Raw genomic sequence first — 23165 nt, 5'->3', positions numbered from 1 at the left:
TGGTCACGTGCATTAACAAATCTTTCGGTTATCACTCTTAATTTGATAACCTATAGTTGGCCCAATTTAACAAAATTCCTATCATTTAAACTTAATTTAAGATGATTACTAAAACTTCTAGTATCAAGCAAGCTAACTATATGAATCAATTCAATAATCAAAGTTAAGAAATTTACAAGAATTGATTCAATTAATTCATTTGTAAATTAAAATAGGAAGAGAGAGGAAAAGCTTACTTTGATATGCTAGATGATTTTCCTTAGTTAATTCAAGCTTGAAGTCAAGCTTGCATGGTCGATTCCCCTCCTTACAATCTCTCTAAATTTTTTTATCCTCTCACTTTCGACTATCAAGAGTAATAGAGAAGATGATATCATTTACTTTCCTTAATAATGGAATTGAAATGTCTACTTTAGCCTCACTTCGTGTGTAATTAATAAGTTATTCAAGGGTAGATTATGAATCAAGGAATATAGCATGCAATCATCATATTTATTATTTGTTCTAATTAAATCATTCCAAATTGGTCATTATTCTTCCAATCCTTTCTATTATGTCCTTATCTAATTCAAGTAGTTTAAATTTTAATTCAACTTGGTTTTTATCTTAGGCAATTCGATTAGGTCCTTATCTAATTCATTTAATTTAAATCTCAATTCAATTAATTTTTTATATTCTAGGCAATTTAGCTTTGTTCTCCTACAGGATTTAAGGGTGTTATAAGCTTCTTAGAGGGACTATGGGTGCTTAGGCCAAAGACGTTAGAGGTAATAACAGGTCTGTCATGCCCTTAGATGTTCTGGGTCGCACGCATGCTACACTGATGTATTCAACCAGTCTATGGCCTTGGTCGACATGCCCGGGTAAACTTTGAAATTGTATCATGATGGGGATAAATCATTGCAATTGTTGGTCTTCAATGAGGAATTTCTAGTAAGCTCGAGTCATCAGCTTGTTTTAACTATGTCCCTTCCTTTTGTACACATCCTTTATCACTCATACTAATTAAATGATCAAGTGAAGTGTTCAGATCGTGATGACGTGGGTGGTTCAATGACTGTGACGACAGGAAAAGTTCACTGAACCTTATCATTTTGAGGAAGGAGAAGTCGTAACAAGGTTTCCGTAGGTGAACCTTTGGAAGGATCATTGTTGAAACCTGTCTAGCAGAACGACCCGAGAACATGTTATCGAACAATGTCTAGAGGGGGCTTTGTTGCGTCATTACCCCTCTACCCCTCCACGCCTAAACATACTAGGATCGATTGCTCCCGCATACACTTCAGGCTGTTGGCCAGTATGGCCCAGTGCCTCTAAGGTGAAATGAACAACCCCGATATGAATTGTTCCAAGGAATTAGAATGAAAAGGCAGTCGTCTCTTGTTCTCACCCTGTTCACGTTAAGTGTGCAATATAGATGTGAATGTTTTGTCATGAAAACACAAAATGAATCTCAGAAATGGATATATTGGCTCTCGTATCGAAGAATAACGTAGCTAAATGTGATACTTGGTGTGAATTGTAGAATCCCGTGAACCATCGACTCTTTGAACGTAAGTTGGGCCCTAAGCCATTAGGCCGATGGTACATATGCTTGGGTGTCATGCATCGTTACCCCCATCCGAACCCAAACCATGGGGTATCGGTCGAGTTGTGGTGTAAATTGGCCTCTCGTGTGTAAACTACTCACGGTTGGTTTAAAATTGAGTACACGACATCATGGTGCCATGAAGATCGATGGTAATGCCTTGAGTAACCTCGTTCTAAGTCGTGCGCACTCGTCGATCTGGACTCTCTCACACTCTTGGTATCACACTTGTGGTGCTCGCATCGCGACCCCATGTTAAGCGGGATTACCTGCTAAATTTAAGCATATCAATAAGCAAAGGAAAAAACTTACCAATATTCCCATAGTAACATCAAGTGAATCGGGAAGAGCCCATGATAATTGGTCACCCTCAATATCCAAATTGTAGTATGAAGAAGTGTCATCAGCGACGGACCGGGCCTAAGTCCCCTAGAAAGGATCACCGTAGAAGATGAGAACCCCATCACACCCAGACCCTATCACACCATGAGTACTGTCTACGAGTCAGGTTGTTTGGGAATACATCCCTAATTGGGCGGTAAATTTTTCCAAGGCTAAATACATGCGAGAGATTGATAACGACCAAGTAACATGAGGGAAAGATTAAAAGGACTTTGAAAAATAGAGTAAAAGAGTGCTTGAAATTTTTAGGAGGAAAGTGAATAGGGATCGAAGATGCACCCTAGTCAAATGCAAAATGGCGACAGCCAGTCTGTCGATCAGCTCGGGGCATGAACCGATACAGATCGTGGTGACGGCCCAAGCCCAGGCCTTTGATACACCCATGGAACCCATCACACGATGTTTAGTGTGCTTCGCCATCAACGTACTTAGGGCATCAGCCTGTGGGCTCCCCATCTACCTTCTTGAAGCATGGACCAATGAGTCTGATAAGTGTGGGAGTTAACAGGCAGAAAACCCGTAAGGTGCAAGGAAGCTGATTGGCGGGATCCTTCACGGGTATACCACCGACCGTCCTTGATCTTTTGAGAAGGGTTCGAGTGAGGGCATGCTTGTCGGGACCTGAAAGATGGTGAACTATGCCTAATCAGGGTGAAGCTAGAGAAAACTTTGGTGGAGACCTGCAGCGACACTAACGTGCAAATCGTTCATATGAATTTGGTATAGGGGCGAAAGACTAATCGAACCATTTAGTAGTTTGTTCCCTTTGAAGTTTTTCTCAGGATAGTTGGAGCCCTTAGCGAGTTTTATTGGGTAAAGCTAATGATTAGAGGCATCGAGGCACAACACCCTCAATATATTCTCAAACTTTAAATAGGTAAGACGGTGTGGCTGTTTCATTCAGAATTGTCACAGAATCAAGAGCTCTCAGTGGGTCTTTTTTTGTAAAAAGAATTGGCAATACGGGATGAATCAAAAGTTGGGTTACGGCGTCCAACTACATGCTAACCTAGAATCCACGAAGGGTGTTGGTTGATTAACATAGCAGGACGGTGGTTAGGGAAGTTGAAATCTGCAAGGGAGTGTGTAACAACTCACCTGTCGAATTAACTTGTAACACCCCTAACACGTACATGACCATGATACAAATTCAATGTGTCACATTAACTTTTCAAAACTTATGTAAATAACAAATAAGAAAAAATTAAATTTTTTAATCAAGATAAAAAGATAGAAAACCTTAATTTCAATAAGATAACCATTTCTCATTCATACTTATATAAAAACTTTGATAATGTACATCAATACAAAATATATGAGTTTACAAAATAGATCAGAGCATTTCAAATTAAACATATAATACATGCCAACAATTTACAAAATTAACAAAAACCTACATTTAATTTTTCTTGATATGATCTTCAACTGGTATGTTATCCTCAACAAATCAGTCTTAAGCTTTCTTCAACCCTACGCATGAGGAAATCACACGCTAAGTCGATGACTTAGTGAGGTAAATACTAATAGTTCTAACTTAATAAACGAAATATTTATTGGTTTTTATCGACACATTTTATAAAAGAATTCCAATTTATTTTCCCTATCAAAAAGTTATACTTACGTATATTATTCCCTTTGTTTTACTTTGTTCCAAATGCCCGATGTATACTACTTATAACTCTAGGTATTTGAGCACATTGAGGTTGTGCACTAATGTTGTCACCACGGCTCGTAATTTGCACGAAATTTCCACATAATTATCCTGAAGGACCATATAGTTTTGCACAGAAGTGCCACATATTTGTCCCGAAAGACCACATAAAACCCTTGTCTCTTGGCATGCCAACTATACCTCTAATTCATTCAAGCTTGTTAACATAACTCGATTAAGTCGACAATCCACGTTGGCATGATAATGATACAGCCAATCCATCCCTAATATAACCTTAAACTCGCCAAAGGGTAATTCCAATAGATTAACAGGGAATTCAATTCCCTGAATCCATATGGGACACCCTCGATACACTTGTCTCACTCGGGCACTATGTCTTAATGGATTAGTCACAATCACCTCACTACGAATAGATTCTAATGGAATTATCAAGTTTTTAACCAGTTCACTTCTCGGATCAATCAAAACTAAAACAGATTTACCAGCTATCTGAAAAATACATGCAATGATTTTAGGATCATCACAATCTTCACTGGTCTTTAAATTGTATACCCGAGAGGTGGAACGCACTTCAGGTTAAGTGGTCGACTCAGACTGATTCATTCCTCTACCTCGACCTCTACCTCTCATAGGTGCTGCGTGGATCTTTCTGTATGGGCAGGCTCTCCCGTCATCAATGGTCAATCTCGAATAAAGTGTCATGCTCTCCACACTTAAAACAAGCTCCGGAGACCCTTCAGAAAACTCCACTATGGTTTTTTCCCACAGTACTGACATTGTTTCGGCTTGTCCACTTCGAATTCCACCGAATAAGTTTGTCTTGCTCTTCCCAGATTTGATCCTCTACCTGAGGATGCTACGGATTCTGCTCTAGTCTGAGGTTGACAACTTGAACCTCTATTCTTCTTTGATTGGGAAGCAATGGACGATGCACTAGTTCTCTTATTCCACTGCGTCCTTTGCTCCATAAACTGTTTGTTTTGAGCTCACTCTAGTGCTTTAGCTCTATTCACTATGCCTTGGAAAGAAAAGAGATTGAGTGCCAACAGCAACTCTTTCAATCGGGGCCGTAAGCCCTCCACAAACCAATCACAAGAGTCCTTCTCTATAGGGACCAACTCTGCAGTAAATCCCTTGCTTTAAACTCATGAATTTTTGCATCATCTGGCGAATAAACTGATCCCTGATGTATTTATTCTTAAACTCTTCCAAAAAGAATGGCCAAGTCACATGATCCCTTTAAACTCTGCCAAATTCTAGCTTGACCTCGCAATAACAAAACTACACCATCCAATTTCTCCATTTCAGAACAATGGAGATTCTCTAGCATTATCTTCAAGTCATTGAGCCACATATCGGCAGCAACTGGACCTTCCTCAGCTTCTCCTCTAAATTCTGGAGCTTCTAAGCTTCTCATCTCCTTAGGAACATTCATCTTAGGGACTAAGGGAACAGACGGTTGGAAACGCGTCAGAATCGCGTCCAAAGTCTGGAAGAAGGTCATTTGATATTGCATAGACACTCCTTGATGTGCTTGCTCCTCACCATACCTACTCGGGGCAAGTGAGTTACTACTCTCTTTTATTCTATCTCTCGCTTCACTTCGGGAGCCATCAAAGTCTGACATCTATTAAAATCAATTTACTAATGTATTAGCAAAGATAGCATACTAATCACCTTATCATATCAGAAAGACTTAATTAAACGTTAGCATGTAAACCTTTTAAAACAAAAACAACTGTATTTCAAACATAAAACCAATTAAAACATAGCTCTGATACCAATAAATATTACACCCCTAACTCATACCCGACCCAGATACGAATCTGAGATGTCACATTAACTTTTCAAAACATATGTAATTAACAAATAAGAACAAATTAAATTTTTTAATCAAGATAAAAAGATAGAAAACCTTAATTTAAATAAGAAAACCTTAATTTAAATAAGATAATCATTTCTCATTTATACTTACATAAAAACTTTGATAATTTACATAAATACAAAATATATGAGTTTACAAAATATATCAGAGCATTTCAAATTAAACATATAATACATGCCAACAGTTTACAAAATTAACAAAAACCTACATTTAATTTGTCTTGATCTGATCTTCAAGTGGTATGATATCCTCAACAGATCAGTCGTCAGCTTTCTTTAACCCTACGTGTGAGGAAATCACACGCTAAGTCGATGACTTAGTGAGGCAAATAATAATAGTTCTAACTTAATAAATGAAATCTTTATTGGTTTTTATCGACATATTTTATAAAAGAATTCCAATTTATTTTCCCTATCAAAAAGGTATACTTATGTATATTATTCCCTTTGTTTACCTTTGTTCCAAATACACAATGTATACTACTGAGAACTCTAGATATTTGAGTACATTGAGGTTGTGCACTAACGTTTTCACTACATCTTGTAATTTGCACCAAAGTGCCACATAATTGCCCTGAAGGACCACATAGTTTTACACCGAACTACCACGTAGATTTGCACCGAAGTGCCACATAGGTTTGCACCAAAGTGCCACATATTTGTCCCGAATGACTACATAAAACCCTCGACTCTTGGCATGCCAACTATACCTCTCATTCTCATACATATACCTTGGGTTATTAATCACATTATTATTTTCAATCACTATTTGAAGTGTCTCTTATTCACATAGTTACTTTCACATAAAATCTTTTCAGATACACTTGTTCAAAGGTCACATTTCCGTAATCATATAATCATAAAACATAGCTTATATAATATAAATTGAATAAAACATTGCAATATAACATTAAGAAAATTGTAAAGTTTTCGATCGAAAACACTGAGGTTGGCTTATCACAAGCCTTCCTCAATTCTGTTACAAAACCGAGAAGTTGCACTCACCTTTGTGTCACTGAAGCCCTCAGTAAATTCCTTAACACTTTTGGATTTGTACTTATAATGTCAAGCTGATCAGAAGTTGATTATGTTCAATAACTACACAAAACAATCAAAAATCATTATCATACTTCGAATCACTTATATCTAATCATAATAACTTATGATGAAAGAAACACTAACTTTTTCATTTTATTCCTAGAAGTATCGGTACTACTATTATATACCGATATTTTCCTTTAGGGGTATCGATACCTTCTTATGGTACCGATACCATTCCGATGTAATGGAATTGTATCTTGAAAATGGTATCGATACTACCAACTTAGTATCGATACCTTCTTCAACCAGTATCGATACTACCCTTAGAAATCCACTGATTCAACCCTTGAAGTATGAGTAATGTTCTAACGGTACCGATACTCTATGCCCATAATGGTTAATTTTAATTCTAAAATCAACCAAAATCTTCCTAAATCTCTTATATTCATCACACATTAAACCTTTATGCTCACTTTTATACTTCCAAACCAACTTGTCCTCATTACTACTCTTAATTATCCAAAATCTTGTCTGAACACTTAAATCTCAAATCATACCAAGATTTCAAAATGTTCTTAATCATTTCTATTACTTATGCCTTCTTAAATTGATCATTGACAAGTTAAATATCCAAATAAAACTCCAAAAACTACACTATATCAACACTTCATCTTAACACCCATTTTATAAATTCATTTCTAATCTACTCCTCTTGTTGTTTTAATCATATATAAGTTTTTGTTAAGCTTATATAACACCAAAGCTTTCATTACCAAACCAAAAATTTGATGAAACTAACAAATTTTATAAAACTTACCTTTGAATGGAGGAGTATGGCAACAAGAAGAAGAGAGAAAGAAATGAATCCAGATATTTCCAAATACATGTGTTTATCCCCTAAATAAATGATATAATTATCCTTTAACATGAAAATACCATTTTTCCCCCTCTAATATTCCAAAATTGCTATCAGCCCTACACAGATATTTCACCATAAATCATTGAATTTATCAATTTATTCTAATTCAACCACTGAGTTTAACATTTTTACATTCTGATCACTAACCCAATGATTGGGATGTTACACAACTAGCCCTAAAAATGGATGGTACTTAAGTGCATGACCTATACCAAACAATTGGGCCAAGGGCTACGCCTCGATGAGTAGGAGGGCACGATAGTAGTCGTAAAACCTGGGGTATGAGCCTTGGCAAAGTAGTCATCGGTGCAAATCTTGGTGGCAGTAGAAAATATTCAAATAAAAACTTTGAAGGCCAAATAGGGGAAAGGTTCCATGTGAACAAAACTATCACATGGGTTAGTCGATCCTAAAAGACTTCCTTCACCCAAAGCTGGGTTCTATTCCCCACTCTCGCACTAATGGCCTAGGGTTACCTATGGTGGCTGAGGCACCCGTCTGGGGTTACCCATGGTGACTGAGACATCCAAATGGGATAGAAGATTTTGGTGAGACACTCGTCTGCTTATACCAATGGTGATCGAGACCACCCGCATGGGATTACCGATGGTGACCAAGGCTCTTGTACATAGGGGCCTGATGGTGATCGACTCTCCCCCACCAACGGGTGTGCTTGCTTCCCGATGTTGTGAGAGTCTCCAAGACCCATGGGCGTTCTTCCTATATGATGTTGTGAGAGCCTGCCGCACCAACATGCTTTGAATTGTCGATAGAGTTTTCTTCAAGTACTGTGACAAAACTTGTATACGGTCGAATATTAAACTAGATGTAATATTGGATTAGAAGCCTCGTGCCTTGGGAATGACGAGGGTCCCATTCCCTCTCGTCAACCCCTAGATTTCTCTTACTAAAAAATGAAGATATGAATGATAGGGGAGGGATAAATCAAAGCAACAAAAGGTTGAATCTCAGTAGATCGTGGTAGCAAAGCCACTCTACCACTTACAAAACCCCGTCGCTAGGTAGAAAGTATATTCTAGGGAGGCACACACGACTTGTCCAACGCGCGTGTTGCACCCACGACAAGTGCCCTTGGGGGCCGAGGCCTCTACTGCGGGTCAACAATTGGTTAACAGTCGCATGCATCGCTTGTAGCCCAGATTCTGACATAGAGGCGTTCGGCCATAATCCAATTCAATACACAGTAGCTTCATGCCACATTTTAACCAAGCGTGATGACCAATTGTGCGAGTCAATGGTTCCTCTCATACTAGGTTGAATTACTATTACGATGCGGCCATTAATAGGGTAAAACTAACATGTCTCACGATGGTCTAAAAACAGCTCATTTTCCCTATTAGTGGGTGAACAATCCAACACTTGGTGAATTCTGCTTTCCAATAATAATAAGAGCCAAGATCGAAGGATCACAAAGTAACATCGCTATTGACACTTGGCTGCCACAAGCCAGTTGTCCCTGTGGTAACTTTACTCACACCTCTAGCTTCAAATTTCGAAGGTCTAAAGGATCGATAGGCCATTCTTTCATGGTTTATATTCGTACTGGAAATTATAATCAAATGAGTTTTTACCCTTTTGTTCTACACGAGATTTTTTCTCGTTGAGCTCATCTTAGGACACTTGTGTTATCTTTTAACAGATGTGTCGCCCCAGCCAAACTCCCCACTTGACAATGTCTTCTACCCAAATCGACCGACTGAATTCATTTATTCATTTTTCTTGAGTCGTACTCCCTAAGTTGCCAGTGTACTTTTTCACATTGGATGGCGTCAGATGTCCTTAAATAGTTGAATCTTGGGATCTCTTTTTTTACTTCCAATGTGAAGTGGTCTTTATGTCTCTTTGGTCTAAAAAGTGGGTCGTGCCCTACTTTTGATTTACAAAATAAGTAAAATAACGTTAAAAGTAGTGGTATTTCAATTTTTCCCAAGAGCTCCCACTTATCCTACACCTCTCATTTCACAAAGTCGGACTAGAGTCAAGCTCAACAAGGTCTTCTTTTCCCACTGATTATGCCAAGCTCGTTCCCTTGGTTGTGGTTTCTCTGGATAGTAGACATGGTTACTAGGAATCTTGTTAATCCATTCATGCATGTAACTAATTAGATGACGAGGCATTTGGTTACCTTAAGGGAGTAGCTCTACCAGTGCACTAGAAGCCAATGTGTTCGGAATTGGAAGCCCTATGCCCTGCCCTTAGAGCCAATAGTTTTCCCGAGGTTACAAATCCATTTTGCTTACTTGCCTTACCTACATTTTTCCATCGACTAGAGGCTATTCACCTTGGAGACCTGATACGGTTATAAGTACGACTGGGCATGGACGACACTCGGTTCTCTGGATATTCAAGGGTCACCTGGGGTACACTGGACACCACACGATGTACGGTTCTCTTTTAGTCGCTAGATCCTACCTCCAAATGAGTCATTTTCTAGGTGGGTAGGATGTTAAACAGAACAGATAACTATTCTAAAGGCCCCCACTTATGTCTCTGGACTCCCTAACGTTATCGTCAGTCGTCGTATTCATGTTCAATCATTTTAATTCGATTCCCTTTAGAAGCTCAAGTGGAACGCACTATCAGACGGGTTTACCCTTCTCTTAGGATCGACTAGCCCATGTACAAGTGTAGTGTACATAGAACCTTTCCCCGTTTCGGCCTTCAAAGTTCTCATTTGAATATTTGCTACAACCACCAAGATCTACACCGACAGCCGCTCAGCCCAGGCTCACTCCTAAGTTTTACGATGGTTGTTACGTCCTCCTACTCATCAAGGCCTAGATTTGCCCTGAAAGTTGGGTATAGGTCACACTTACGCTCCATACATTTTTTATGCTAGTTGATTAGACAAGTGAGTAGTTACACACTCCTTAGCAGATTTTGACTTACATGAATACCATCATGTTGTCTTAATTGACCAACACCCTTTGTGGGTTCTAGGTTAACGCATAGTTTTGCACCATAACCCAGCTTCCATTTCATCCCACGTCCCCAGCTTTGCTTACCAAAAATGGCCCACTTGGAGCTCTCGATTTCATGGCATGGCTCAATGAAGCAGTCGCACCATCTAACCAATTTAAAGTTTTAGAATAGGTTGAGGGTGTTGTGCCCCTGATGCCTCTAATCATTGGATTTACATGATAGAACTCACTAAGGGCTCCAGTTATCTTGAGGGAAACTTCAGAGGGAACCAGTTACTAAATGGTTCGATTAGTCTTTCACCCCTATACCCAAGTCCAACGAATGATTTGCACATCAGTATCACTGTGGGTATCCACCAAAATTTCATCTGGCTTCGCCCCACCTAAGCACGCTGATACCAAAGAACGCTGAGATAGGACATGCTGGGTTCCATGATCGAGGTGATGATATCTCCATAGGTGTATCGAAGGCCCAGGCTTGGGCCGCCATTATGGTCTACGTCGGTCCACGCCTCGAGCCGGTCAACGGACTTGCTATCATCGTTCCACATTCGATCGGGGTGCATTGCTAGCCCCCATATGCTTTCCTCCCAATAATTGTAAGCACTCTTGGACTCTCTCTTCAAAGTCCTTTTCATTTTTCCCTCACGATACTTGTTCTCTATCGGCCTCTAACTCGTATTTAGTCTTGGATGGTATTTAGTGTCTGATTAGGGTTATATTCACAAACAACTAGACTCATAGACAGTGCCTGGTGGTGTGACAGGGTCTGGGCACGACAGGGCTCTCACCCTCTATAGCACCTTTTTCCAGGGGACCTGGGCCTCGACTGTTACTGAGGAAGCTTCTCCAGACAACAATTTAAACGCAGAGGGTGACCAATTATCAAGTTGGGCTATTCCAGGTTCGTTTTCCATTACTAATGGAATCCTAGTAAGTTTTTTTTCCTCTTCTTATTGATATGATTTAATTCGGCAGGTAATCTTGCCTAACCTGGGATCACGATATGAACACCGCAAGTGTGATGCCATGAGAGTTAGAGAATCTATATAGAAGAGTGTGCATGACTCAGAATGAGGTTTCTTAAGACATTACCACCAATCATCGCGGCACTGCGACACCGTGTACTTAATTTTTTACCAACCATGAGAAGTTTGTGCACCGGAGGATAATTTATACCCATACCTCGGCTGATACCTTATGTTTGGGGTTCAGATTGGGGCAACAATGCGTGACACCGAGGCAGATATTCACTTGCCTAATGGAATGGGACACAACTTACATTCAAAGACTCGATGGTTCATGGGATTCTTCAATTCACACCAAGTATCGCATTTCACTACGTTATTTATCCATACGAGAGTCAAGATATCCGTTATCGAGAGTCATATTATGTTTTCACGATAAAACAGTTGTATCTATGCCACACGCACACCATGAACGGGGTAAAAAAAGATACAATCTCCTTTTCATTCCAATTCATTTGCATAATTCACGCTGGGTTGTTCATTTTGCCTGCCCAATAGCCTGAAGAGCATGCAGGAGAAAGCGATCCCAGTGCTCTGAGACGTGGAGGGGTTTAGGGGCAATGACACAACCAAGCCCCCTCCAGATGTTGTTCAATATCATGTTCGCAGGTTGTTCTGCTAGATAGGCTTTGACAATGATCCTTCCGTAGATTCACCTATGAAAACCTTGTTAAGATTTCTCTTTCCTCTAAATGATAAGGTTTGGTTGACTTCTCGTGACGTCGCAAGCAGCGAACAGCCCACATCGTCGCGATACGAACACTTCACCGGATCATTCAATTAGTAGGAGTGATGGGCGATGTGTACAAAGGGTAGGGATGTAGTTAACATAAGTTGATGACTCGCACTTACTAGGACTTCTGATCTGATATAAATTTGAATGATATATACCCGACACAAGGCTTGTGATCCGTCGAGTTATTATGAACCATCATAGCAACGGGAAAAGCCCGCATCGACCTTTTATCAAATAAATGCATCCCTTCCAAAAGTTGGGTTTGTTGCACGTACTAGCTCTAGAATTACTATGGTTATCTGAGTAGAAAATACCATCAAACAAACTATAACTGATTTAATGAGCCATTCACAGTTTCACAACTGAATTAGTTCATACTTACAAATGCATGGCTTAATCTTTGAGACAAGCATATGAATACTGGCAGGATCAACCATGTAGCATTCCTTCGTGATGTCGAACACCATATGGTCCTCAAACTATTGTCTTGGTAAAGGATGAGGCCATAACAGGACACGAGCATCTTTCATGTCGAGGGACAAAAATGCGTAGGCATTGAGTGATGGAGCTGAGAGACCATAAGCTCACAAAATATTTTGTATCCCAAAAACGATCGAGCACCGATGCACCGACATGGATGATTATTCACAAAACGCACACATAGGACATTGGGCATGACTGAAGTCTACCACGTAGACACAAGGTCAAATGATGGAAGATGAATGGAAAGACATTCAAAATTCTATCAATTTAGGTACGTAAGAAAGGATCTTAATCGAAACCCTTGGGTTCAAAGATCACAAGTAGAGATATTAAAAAGGACTACGGCTCGACAGTTTGATGCATATAGCACGGAGCATGTCCACACACATAACCATATCACCACTCACATACCCATTGCGTAAGAGTAGTAGCGTCCACACCCACCGGTCCACAACATACACGACCTATGATTTGTCCGATGAGTAGAGGAAACAATGAGCGAGGGTACACCACAACCGCTTGGCACTAAAACTAATAGATGTGAGTATATCCGCCAATTTCCCATCACGAAGGCAACCAACTACGATAAGATATTTTGGTTCAAATATTTTAGGGCCTTTTTGTGAAGCTTTTTTTTGGGGTGGCCTTTTTTCTAGTGGTGGATATGGTTTTCTTATGTATGCATGTGTGTGTTGAAAGGGGTGTTTTGAGTTTGAGTGAATGAGAAGGCTAGCCTACTATTTTAGGGATAGGCTTCTTTTTGGTGAGGGGCAGGCTTGTAGTATAACCCACTCGAGGCTTCAATCTAGTATGATGCTTACCCTTGGATGTTTTATTTCGCTCCTCCCTAGTAGTCCGTTGCCATCAAAGAACTTTGTACTGGTGAAAAATGTCTCGACAAGTAACACAGAGCCAATAGAGCATGCAAACTAGACCAAAGCGATAAGCAGTTGACAAGTTTGGCCATACATGGAAACATAATGACCAAAACACAGGTGGGTGTTACATCACTTCGAGTTGATACCTCACCCCAAAAAAGGGAAGAGGTTAATGAGTATCGGAGCACCAACCATTCACACGATCACGTCCTTTCAGCAACCATGTCTGACTAGCCCCACCGGTGATAAGGGGGTAACTTGCGCTAGCACTAGGCGATGTCTTTCCCCCGAGGGGTGCCGAGCCCTACAGCCCCGGGCGATGAGAGGGGGTGCCATGCCACTACCCCCTAAAAAGCTTTAAAAACTTAGGTAAAATACTACCAGTATACATTGAAATATCTTAAACGAGGACACTTCCTCCATCACCCTTCTTGTGGCCACCCAATGGCATGTTTCCTGCCCATTACATACAAAGCTCTCGCATCCAAGTGCATACCCCCTCCCCTCCCATGGAGGCGTGCATACACACCTCACCAAGGGGCCTTCATGTCATACAACAAATGTGCACCCCCAAAGAGCCCTATGGTACGATATCTGAAATGTACCCTATGGGGATAGCACTCCTCATAGAGTTCATCCAGGCTATTTGTTTTCTACCCATAAAAAACCCTTGAACGAATTGATGAGACTTGATCCTGCTTTTGAGAAAGCCCCATTGTGTGGATCTAAACAAACTATGTGAACCCACAAGTAATGTTAATTGTTTTTACTCTTCGTCTAGGCCATCCATCGAACTCCCAGTCGGGACATTAGCACTATCAAAATTCCCCATTTCGACGGGGGAGGGTATGGTTGTTTTCTATTATTTGGGCTTTATCAGAGCTCATATTGTGCCTCGTTGGAGCTTCACTAGAGAGTGATTGGAGTACTATCAGAAAACTTATCGGCGGTGAGGGGCTTCGATGGTTGGTTTAGGGTTGTGGGTAGCGTTGGGTCATGTTGTCGTTGTAACCCCAAGGGACCCTATCTGGCCCTCAAGAGCCATCCCCCTAAAGAACTAAAAAAATTTAGGCAAAATTCTTTCAATAGACATTGTAATGTCTAAAATGTGAGCACTTCCTTATGCATGCACCTGGGGGCATTGTGCCCCACCCGAAGTTATACGAGGTTGTCACACCCAATGCTCGATTTTGTGTACCACTCCTGTACCAATGGCCTGTAGTTACCGATGGTGGTCAAGGTACCCATCTGGGGTTACCCATGGTGACCGAGACACCTACTCCTGTCGATGGTGACCGAGGCCACCCAACTGGGATTATCGATAGTGGCTGAGGCACACGAGGACTTGATAGTGATCGACTCTTCCCCACCAAAATGCGTGCTTGTTGGCCTATACTGTGCGAGTCTCCATGACCCATGGGTGTTCTTCCTGCCTGATGTTATGTGAGCCTACCGCACCAACATGCTTAAAATCATCATTGTAACACCCTCAACCCATATCCAACCTGGATCCGAGTCCGATATATCACCTCAACTTTTAAAAACTTTATTTGTTCAAAATAATGAAAATTTCCCATTAAAGAAACTTCATATTATTTCAAAATAAAAGTTTACTAACTTATCAGAGCATATACAATTCAAAACGTTTATATTACATGTCAACTATATCCAAAAGAACAAAATACATATTAAGCATTACTTTTCTGATCTGAACTTTGTAAGGAAGATATTGACATGTCTTATTACTCTTAGCTTCTCTTTCACTTTCCGTAACCTGCGTGTGAAACACTCACACGCTAAGTCGATAACTTAGTGAGGCATATAAAATATCTAATGTAAATTCTAAATTTTAATAATGAATGAATAACTAATGCTATCATCTCATACAAAAGCATATATTCTTTCTTGTAACATATACACATATGCACATATATTACCATCTACATTCTTATTACTTTCATATAAGTTATCATTAATCCTTTTTATCTTATCATCTTATCTTTCATACTCATACACGTCATATCATATAATATCACCAAACAAACACATAACATTTACTCATGTTGTATCTTTTAGATAGCCCATGTACACATGTGAGAACTAAAGATATGCGAGTATTATGAAGTTGTGCACAGATATGTTGTCACCACAGCTTGTATAAAATCCACTAAGTGGCATATAAAATCTGTGTCCCGAAGGACCTATCCATATGTTTCGAAGAACATAGGTAACACTGTCCATATGTCCCGAATGACATAGTTAAACTGTCCATATGTCCCGAATAACATAGTTAAATTATCCATATGTCCCGAAGGACATAGGTAACCCTCGACTCTTGGCATGCCAACTATACCTATAGCTCTCATTTACATAACATGGGATTTCTCATTTATCTTATTCACATAATCATATCACGTAAACACATGTTCTCATAGCTTCTTATCACATCATGTGATCATATCACTTATAAGCGTATAGCTCATATTTATATACATTATCTACTTGTATACACATGAATCAAGTGGCATGTACCAAATCATATAAACATATATAGCTCATGTAATCACATTACTTATCTTCATGTATCTCATTATGATGTGTTACATATCACATATACTCACAATCACAGGGATCAATATCATAGAACTTAGTTCATTTTTTCATGTTATTACACCGGCATATATAATCTTATATGAATCATATATGTAAAAGCTAGTTATCTTTATCTCATTTTTCCTTTTGTACCAGTTTACATGGTTTATTATGCTAACATGTACAATAACATATAACCTTATCACTTATCTAACATTATTTAAATACGAGTTTATTCTATCAATTTAATTAAGTTCCACATAACTCATATAACCTTCTCATAGAGTTTTATAGTTCTTCATTTTATAACTCTTATATCATAGTTTCCTTTTTAAGTATATCACTTTTTTCTATAGTGCTTATCCTATATGTTCGTATCATCGTTATGTTCATGTCCCCTAATTTATATACTATTTTCATAGTCTCTTAATTTATTATCTTCTGATTTATATTTTGTTCTCTTAAATATTCTCATAGTCACATATCTTCATGATTTATCACTTATATGTAATTTACATTTCATTCTTATGTATCATAATAAACCTTGGCTTGATTATTCTATCAATAGCATATACTTACATGGCTTGTCTCTTATAAGCATATCATTACATAACTTATTTTATGATCTCTCATTATCACATAATAGTATTTTACATAAATCATGTATCATATACAAGCATATCAACATATACCACCGATAATCATATCAAACCATGCTCATGTTCATGACTTCATGCATATTACTCTAGGAAATAGACTTATCGCAAGTCCAATTTCTATTAAACATTGCATATCACCAATATGCACTCACCTGGCCTCACTAGTCAATATCGAACCCTTATCTCTTCTCGATTACTATTACTTGTAACTTGTATGGACTTTGCACTCGATCGATATCTACACAATTATGTATAAATATTAGCATTCTAAATCTATGATTTGGTCCTTGATTTCTTAAACTAAAAGAAAGATCTAATTCTATTTTCCCATTGAAGTGTATTGACACACAATATAGGGTATTGGTACATCCTTTCATTAGTGCATCAGTACACTGCCTATGTATCGATACACAAATTACATTCGAAACTTTTCATTTCAAGGGGGTATCGATACACTCCTTAATGTATCGATACATCATGAAGATGTTCTTCGATTTTGGTCTTAGTGTATCGGTACCTGTTGAATGGGTACCGATACACCCTTGCCCAAAAATTAATTTTTAAGCACGAAAATAACTTCATTCTATCTCAATTATGTCATATTTAAACCCCTTTCATATTCTTAACTCATATACAGCTACTTAGACTAATTAATACTCATTCAATACCTCTTTAACTTAAAAATCCAATCATCCACATAGCATTCAAGAAGTAAGCTCAATTTTCAATGGTTTCTAAATTCAATTCTATCATTTCATATCTCTTATTCAACCATTGACAAGTCAAATTTAGTTTCAAATTTAACTTATCAACTCATCCTCAAAATTTCACTTAAAAACTCCTTAACTTTAATCTGTCATAACTTATTTATTCCTTGATTTTAAAATGACTTAAGCTTTCCTTAAGCTTAAGTATTATCCAATTATCATAATCAACCCTAAAATTTAACAAGAAATTAGCTAATAAGAATACTCATCTTTTCTTTATCTCTCACGGTGAAGACAAAGAAGAAGAAGGAAGAGTTTTCTAGAGACTTTAATTTTTTAACCTTTATTTCCCATGTGTTTCTCTCCGATATAAAGGGAGAAATAAAATCCTTCCTTAGAAAAGACTATTTTACCCCTTACTTCATTTAATATTTACTAAACAATTATCCACTAAATATTACTAATTTAGTCCTTAAACTTTTCAATCTTTCAAAATCAAACCTCAAAGTTTTAAAATTTCCATTTTAGTCACTAGCCCCGATTTTGGGATATTACTAAACAAACATGGATCTTATAGATGGCAGAATATTAAACTAGATATGGTATTGGATTAAAAGCCTCGTGCCTTGGGAACAATGAAAGGTCCCCATTCCCTCTCGTCAAAACCCTGGATTTCTCCTACTTAAAAATAAAGATATGAATGATGAAGGAAGAGATGAATCAAAGTGACAAAGGGCTAAATCTCAGTGGATTGTAGTAACAAGGCCACTCTACTACTTATAATATCCCATCACATATTTAAGTCATCTGCAAAGGATTCTACTCGTCTCTTGCTGGAAATTGCATCCCAGAGAGGCACGCGCGACTTGTCTGGCACGCGTGTTGCACCCACGACACGTGGTCTTGGTGTCGAGGCCCCTACTACAGGTTGAAAATCATATGACGGGCGCATAATGTTAAAGTATGCCCAAAGACCAATCATATTATAACTGTAATAATACATTTATTTACTGATTTTGTTGAATAAAGGAATTTCCACTATTATTTTATATTATATGTTTGTGTTTAACATAAAATGAAAGATAATAAAGTCCATATAATAACATTATTATTATTAAAAAGATCCATAGTCATGTATTATTATGGGCATGGATAATAATAATACGCTTAAGACTAACATGTTATTGATTGATGACAATAAGTTGTCATTGATATTGAGATGTCAGAATATATACATGATTATATTGTTAGAGAACAATGTATTGGATTGACCCACCATGAGCATATGTCTTGGATTATTATGTAATGATCATAACATTGCTCATGGTGATGACTATATGTATGATCCTCAGATTTGAGATCAATATATTGTTGTATGTTTTGATACAGTTAAAAATGCTTCGTAACTGGTTGCACTATAAAGACTTTTATTGAATATATCTTGATATATGTAGTGGGGTGTGTATGATTAAGATATGATTTTTCCTTCCTACATAATAGGAAATATATCACATGCCACTTGATTGAGTAAGACTAGAAATGCAAGGCCATGCTCGAATAAGTTTATATGAGATATCACAAATTATTTGTTAATTATAGTCTACTCTAGATACCAAGAAACAATAGATGGGATATACAAGTGTGACTATTCCAAGACTTGTACCTATTCTAGATATAAAGGAAAAATGGATGTAATACATAAAAGAGTTAATCATGAAGATGATATGTCGAATCATAATTTCTTGTAACTTAGGTGACAATGATATATTACTAAATGTCACTCATTGTATATTTGATATAAATATGATTTTAATTATCCAGAATATAGTAAGTAAACATTAAAATAATATAATTTTGATTACAACTCTTTTAATCGATATTTAATTCGAAATAATTAAGAGTTTAAATAAATGTTAAAGATTGTAATTTAGATTATAAGTCTTTAATGTATATTTAATTTGAATTATTAAATAAGATTTTTATTAATTCAAAATAACTTAAAATCCCTAATATGTTTGGTTAATTGATATATTTAAAGTGAGGTAAGGTCTAGCAGCCAGGTTCTTCAACCGTTTTTCTCAAAACTATTTTTGGAAAAAGTAAATTTTTCTCTCAATTGGGTGAACTAAGTAGAGGCCGAGACGTGTTTTCTTGGAGGCTTACGATTCGAACCGTTCGTGATCACCATTAGTCGCTGCTCTTTGTTGTTTTTCAAGGAACCCATTGTAAGTATTTGCATCCTTTCCTCCCGATTTCGGTTTTACATACTTGGATCACTGGTAAGACTGTCTAGTTTTATTTCCGCTGTGCCACGAGGTGCACCGATGGTCCTAACACATGCTTCACTTCTAGCATGGATTCTGACTTAGAGGCATTCAGTCGCAATCCAGCGCATGGTAGATTCATGCCATTGGCTTTTCAACCAAGTACGATGACCAATAATGCGAATCAACGGTTCCTCTCGTATTAGGTTAAATTACTATTGTGACATGGCCATTAGTAGGGTAAAACTAACCTTTCTCACGATGGTCTAAACCCAGTTCACGTTCCTTATTATTGGGTGAACAATCCAACACTTGGTGAATTCTACTTCATAATGATAGGAATAGACGACATTGAATGATCAAAAAGTAATCTCGTTATGAACGCTTGACTGCCAAAAACCAGTTATCCCTGTTGTAAATTTTCTAAAACCTCTAGTTTCAAATTCCGAAGGTCTAAAGGATCGATAGGCCACACTTTCAAGGTTCATATTTATGTTGGAAATCAGAATCAAACGAGCTTTTACCCTTTTGTTCCACACAAGATTTCTATTATTGTTGAGCTCATCTTAGGACACATGTGTTATCTTTTAAAAGATGTGACACCCCATCCAAACTCCCCACCTAACAATGTCTTCTGCCTAAATTCATCGATTGAAGTCGACCGTGGGTCCAAAAATAGGGGTCCTGCCCCACTTTTGATTTTAGGAATAAATAAAATAATGTTAAAATTAGTGGTATTTCAATTTTGCCCAATAGCTCCCACTTATCCTACACCTCTTAAGTCATTTAACAAAGTCAGACTACAGTCAAGCTCAATAGAGTCTTCTTTCCCTGCTGATTCTGTCAAGCCCATTCCCTTGGTTGTGGTTTCGCTTGAGAGTAGAAAGGGATAGTGGGAATCTCGTTAGTCCATTCATGTGCGTCATTAATTAGATTACAAGGTATTTAGCTACCTTAAGAGAGTCATAGTTACTCTCACCATTTATCCGCGTTTGGTTGAATTTATTCACTTTGACATTCAGAGCACTGGCATAAATCACATTGCGTGAGCATCCGCAGGGACCATCACAATGTTTTGTTTTAATTAAACAATTGGATTCCCCTTATCTGTACCAGTTCTGAGTCGACTGTCCATAGCCTAGGGAAGGCCCCAAATGAGTCGTTCCAAGTCCATCCCCCAACCGACACAAGGTGACTCACTCTCACTGTGGGAGCAGCTCGAGCAGTGCACCAACAACCAACAGGTTTGAGACTGGGACCCCTGTGCCCAACCCTTAGAGACAATCTTTTTCCCGAGGTTGCAGATCCATTTTGCCGACTTCCCTTGCCTACATTGTTCTATAGACCATAGGTTGTTCACCTTGGAGATCTAATGCGATTGTAAGTACGACCGGTGGGAATGACAATCGGTCCTCCAGAATTTCAAGGGCCACCAGGGGCATACCGGATACCACGTTACGTATGGTGCTCTTCCGGCTACTGGACCCTACCTTCAACAAAACCATTTTCAGGGTGGGCATGCCGTTAAATAGAAAAGATAACTTTTCCTGAGTTCCCCGTCGCATCTCGATTCAGGAATTTTAACATGATTCCTTTTTGAAGATCGTGTAGAACGAGCTATCGGATGAGCTTCCTCTATCTCTTAGGATCGACTAAACCATGTGCAAGTGCCATTCACATGGAACATTTACCCTATTCATCCATCAAAGTCCTTATTTAAATAATTGCTACTACCACCAACATTAACATCAACGACCACCCTAATCAGACTTACACTTCAGGTTTTACGGCAACTGTCACGCCCTCCTACTCATCAGGGCCTGGCCCTTGCCCTAACGGCAAAGTATAGGTCACGCGCTTAAACGTCATCCATTTTTTATGCTAGTTGATTAAACAAGTGAGTAGTTACACACTTATTATCATATTTCTTCTTTTATGACCATCGTCTTACTATCTTAATCGACCAACACCCTTTGTGGGTTCTAGGTTAGCGCTTAGTTAGGCATCGTAACCCAGCTTTTGGTTTATCCCGCATCGCCAGTTCTGCTTACTAAAAATAGCCCACTTGGAGCTCTTGATTGTGTTGCACAACTCAACGAAGTAGTCATGCCATCCTACCTATTTAAAGTTTGAGAATATGTCATGGGCGTTGCGCCCCCGATGCCTCTAATCATTGGCTTTAACCGATAGAACTCGCTAAGGGCTTTATCTATCCTGAGGGTAACTTTAGAGGGAACCACCTACTAGATGGTTTGATTAGTCTTTCGCCCATATACTCAAGTCAGATGAATGATTTGCACATCAGTATCGCTGCAGGCCTCCACCAGAGTTTCCTCTTGCTTCACCCCGCTCAAGCATAGTTTACCATCTTTCGAGTCTCGATTAGGGCTACATTCCCAAACAACCTGACTCGTAGATATTGCCTCATGGTGTAACAGGGTCTGGGCATGATGGGGCTCTTTCTCTCTAAGGTACCTATTTCCAAGGGACTTGGGTCAGGTCCGTCGCTGAGTACACTTCTCCATACTATAATTCAGACGTTGAGGGCGATTGAATATCAAGCTAGGCTCTTCCCGGTTCCATCACCATTACTAAAGGAATCCTGATAAGTTTCTTTTCATTCCCTTATTGATATGCTTAAATTCAGCTGGTAATCCCACCTGACCTGGGGTCGCGATGCGAGCATCGTAAGTGTGATGCCAAGAGGGTCAAAGAGTCCAGATCGATGAGCGCGTATGACTTAAAATGATGTTACTCAAGACTTTACCGCATATCATCCCGGCACCGTGATGCTTTGTAGTCAATTTTAGACCAGCTTTGAGCATTTTACGCATGGAATGCTAATTTACACCTCCACCTCAATCGATTCCCTATGTTCGGGTTCGGATAGGGGCAATGATGTGTGACACCTAATAGACGTGAACTTAGTTTAATGGCTTGGGGCACAACATGCATTCAAAGACTCAAGAGTTCATGAGATTCTACAATTCACACCAAATATCGCATTTTGCTAGGTTTTTCATCGATGCGAGAGCTGATATATCCATTGTTGATTCACGCTGGGGTTGTTTGTTTCACCTTAGAGACAGCGGGCCATGCTTCCCAATATCTCGAAGTACATGCAGAAGCAAGTGATCCCAGTGCTCCGAGACGTGGAGGGGTCGATGGGTAATAACGCAACCAAGCCCCCTTTATATGTTGTTCAATAAAATGATCACAGGTCGTTCTACAAGGCAGGTTTTACAATGATCCTTTCACAGGTTCACCTACGAAAACCTTTTTACGACTTTTCCTTCCTCTAAATGATAAGGTTCAATGGACTTCTCACGGTGACATGGGCGGTCTGCAGTGAACTGCACATGTCTCTGTG

At 38.8% G+C, this 23165-nt stretch overlaps 1 non-coding gene and 2 pseudogenes across 1 annotated transcript; 1 reads left to right on the top strand and 2 right to left on the bottom strand.

The window, feature by feature from the left end:
- Window positions 1-1448: 1448 nt before the first annotated feature.
- On the top strand, window positions 1449-1604 carry LOC120163581. Its single transcript, XR_005519667.1, has one exon. It is a non-coding gene; the product is annotated as a 5.8S ribosomal RNA (ribosomal RNA).
- Window positions 1605-8446: 6842 nt separating this feature from the next.
- Window positions 8447-11450, bottom strand: LOC120163582 (annotated as a pseudogene).
- A 230-nt stretch (window positions 11451-11680) lies between these two features.
- On the bottom strand, window positions 11681-11835 carry LOC120163583 (annotated as a pseudogene).
- Window positions 11836-23165: the final 11330 nt, after the last annotated feature.

Source organism: Hibiscus syriacus, unplaced genomic scaffold (genome assembly GCF_006381635.1).
Source record: "Hibiscus syriacus cultivar Baekdansim isolate YM2019G1 unplaced genomic scaffold, ASM638163v2 tig00111463_pilon, whole genome shotgun sequence".
Lineage (NCBI taxonomy): Eukaryota > Viridiplantae > Streptophyta > Magnoliopsida > Malvales > Malvaceae > Hibiscus > Hibiscus syriacus.
This window is presented reverse-complemented; position numbering and strand designations above follow the sequence as displayed.